Source organism: Sorex araneus, chromosome 6 (assembly GCF_027595985.1).
Source record: "Sorex araneus isolate mSorAra2 chromosome 6, mSorAra2.pri, whole genome shotgun sequence".
In the NCBI taxonomy this organism is placed as follows: Eukaryota; Metazoa; Chordata; class Mammalia; order Eulipotyphla; family Soricidae; genus Sorex; species Sorex araneus.
Genome location: NC_073307.1, coordinates 135,033,483 through 135,036,824, shown reverse-complemented (window position 1 = coordinate 135,036,824; position 3,342 = coordinate 135,033,483). Strand labels below are relative to the sequence as shown.

General features: G+C 43.0%; 1 protein-coding gene across 3 annotated transcripts in view; it reads right to left on the bottom strand.

Annotated features, from left to right (window-relative positions):
* Positions 1 to 3,342, bottom strand: part of KIAA1549L (KIAA1549 like) — a 304,514-nt gene that overhangs the window by 294,466 nt on the left and 6,706 nt on the right. The gene's annotated exons all lie outside the window — the stretch shown is intronic.

Here is a 3,342-nt window from a genome sequence, read left to right as displayed (position 1 = left end):
ACTATGCATAAAATTAATAAAAATGTAATTTTAAAAAGAGGGAATTTTACTGTAAATTTTCTTTTACAAACTTAAAAGAAGAAAGAAACTGGTGGCTCATGGGTGAGCTTTCTTTGTACAGCATGACATTTCAAAAACCGAATCAGTTGGTGACATTTAAAAGCAAAATTTTTATTAAGAAGCTTTTTTTTTTCTTTTCTTTTCCTTTCACACTCAGGAAGGTGCTCAAGGATCAAATCTGGAGTTCTTGAGTGCAAAACATGCAATCTAGTCCTTTGAACTATGGCCCAAACCCCAATTGAGGAGGTCTTTTTTTCTTTCCTTTTAAATTTATTTATTTTTGCTTTTTGGGTCACACCTGGAGATGCACAGGGGTTACTCCTGGTTTTGCTCAGGGGACCAAATGGGATGCTGGGAATTGAACCGGGGTCGGCCAAGTGCAAGGCAAACGCCCTACCCACTGTACTACCTCTCCAGCCCCAGGAGTTTTTCTTTTTTTCTTTTTGGGTCACACCCGGCAATGCACAGGGGTCATTCCTGGCTCATGCACTCAGGAATTACCCCTGGCAGTGCTCAGGGGACCATATGGGATGCTGGGATTCGAACCCGGGTCAGCCGAGTGCAAGGCAAACACCCTACCCGCTGTGCTATCACTCCAGCCCCTCCCAGGAGTTTTTCTTAAGAAAAACCTGAACAGGTTCCCTCCCAGATGAGAGCTGAGCAGAGATGCTTCTCTGGACAAGGGAGGCCACACTTGGTTTGTTCCACTAAACATCCAGGCTTTAGGGCTAGAGAACACAATTCAGTGAGAGAGCATTCACTCCCTCTGTGTGCCTGAGGCCCTGAGATGGATGAACTGACTAACAAAAAACTGTCCATGGCTCTCTTTTAGGCAGGAGAGAAAACTCAAAGGATTGAGTGCATGCTTGCATGCAGATACGCAGGAGGTCCATGTCCAATCCCTAGCACTGAGGGGGCCCTGGAGCACCACCAAGTACAATCCCCAAGCACTGAGCTGGGAGTAGCCCCTGAGCACCACCAAGGGTAACTCCCAAACAAAAATCAAGCACCCATAATCTAGAGAGGAGTTTTTCCTGGCATATGCCAGGTGTTTGATAGCGTGCTAAATCTGTCTCTCACTAGCCACCTTCCCTCCAGCTACGATTACTGACATTTGCAAAACCCAGACAACTGGCTGTTCCTTTGCTCCTTCAGTCCCCACAGAGTCACCACCCCAGCCACCATCCCGTGACCCAGAATAATGTCTCCTTCTGTGTGTTTAGAAATCCCTGTAATATGTTGTCAAGCAACCGAAATGTTTTAGGACCTTTCCAACCATTCATTCTAGTCTGGAGAAGAGGAGAGCCATTGTGTGCTCTTTTTTCCTTTGCAATGAAAGAGGAAAGAGAAAAAAGGAAAACCACAATACAGCTTAATGGTTAATGAAAATTAAAAAATGAAGTGCGCACATTCATGCTGGATATCCTCTGCTCATATTCGGTCATTTAAGACTGAGGTAAGTAGGCTTCTGGGAGAGTCACTAGTTTTCATCAGATTTCAGTCACTGCTTCTACAGTGGGGTGAGGTTTTAGAAAGACTGTAAGGCAGGAGTGGCTACACGGCTTCTGTTTGATGTGAATGTAATTCGGTCATACTGTTCCCATACTGTTCTCTACTTTCTATTAGGGAAGCATGTAGACTTCTTGTATGCATCTTTGGAGCACTAATAATTATTAATGAGAAGTAAAAAGTATAAATCTATCTTAGGAAGATAACTATATCTGGTGGGAGAAAATAAAACACCAAATAAAATCCTTTTGCTCTATGCCTTTAATGTTTGAAGCTGAATAAAAATATATAGTCAGAATGTAAAAATATCCTGTCTTCACCCTCTCCTCACCCATTTCCCCTATTACTCTACTTTCCTTTATATATCCAGTGAAATAACTCAGTGGGCTGGAGCATATGCTTTGCATGCTGGAGCCCCAGATTCAGTCCCTGGCTCTGCATGTCCCATGAGCACAGCCAACAGTGACCACCATACACTGTACTTAGAATATCCCCACAGCATCACAGGGACTTCCCCTCAAAAGACAATAAATAGCTGTCCTTTTCCCCATCTGTCTCCACTCTCCTCTCTCTCTTAAAAGACCAGGAAATCATTCAAAAGACTTAAGAGCATGCCTTGAATGTACGAGCCCCAGGTTCAATCCTGGTACCACATGGCACCCTAAGCACAGAATAAAGAGTAGCCCTGAATACTGCCAAGTGTAGAGAAAACACAAACACTGCAGTTAAGGCTTTTGTCCAGAGAGTTCTCACAGCCACCAAATATCTCCACATCTTCAAACCCAATGTTTATTGCTTGTTCTTGCCTAGTATTTCTCAGCTCCTTAGCTGTCCCCCATCTCTCTGGTCACTAAAAGCTGCAGTGTACCAACACTCATTGCTCAGATCTTCCTTTTCTCTATACACACTCTCTAGGTTTCTTATCCAGTTCTATGCTGACAGTTTCCAAATGTATATCTCTGTCTCCAATAGCTGTCCAGAACTCAGACTATTTTGTTCAACAGACATCTCATTTTTGGTGAACATTTCAAGCTGAAGAAACTCCAACCGAGTCTTTATTTTATATCACAATCCTGAGATTCCAACAACCTTTCCATCTCAACTAGTGGTAACTTCATCTTCCCAATTGTTTCCTTCAAAAATGTTTGGATCTCTCCTTCTCTCCCATCTCACCTCTATTATATCCGAAAATACCATTATCTCTATCCTCAAAGGATGTCCCAAATCTTAACCACTTATACCACCATCTAAGTCAATAGATTTCAACTTTTTCACTCCTGTAGGTGGGCCTGGCTCCATGGACTTGGATGGAAATTACTGGTTTAACCCATCCTACCCCACCTCCTGGCCTCCACCCTTGACCATATAGTCTTTTCTACCCACAGAGAGTCTTTCAAAATTGAAGTCACAGCATGTCACCTCTGGATTACTCTAGTTTAAAATAAAATACCAAGTGCCTACCATGTCAATAAATCCTATATAATCTGTCCCCAGCTTCCTGTTCAACAAGACTCCTAACCACTTGCCCCTGATTCACCCAGCTCCACACAGGCACCCAGTTGTTCCCTCGAACCTTAATTAATTTAATTTTCCTGATGTGTGGAATAGCCTCTCCCAGATATCCACTTTCAGGTGGTTTATACTCCAAGGTCATCTCATTCTGGAAGCTTTGCTCTACCACTAACCATAAATGAGTTTATAACTGAGAGGCACACAAACACACACACACAGAGACTTCTTTTTATCCCCTTTGCCCTGATTTATTTTTCCTTC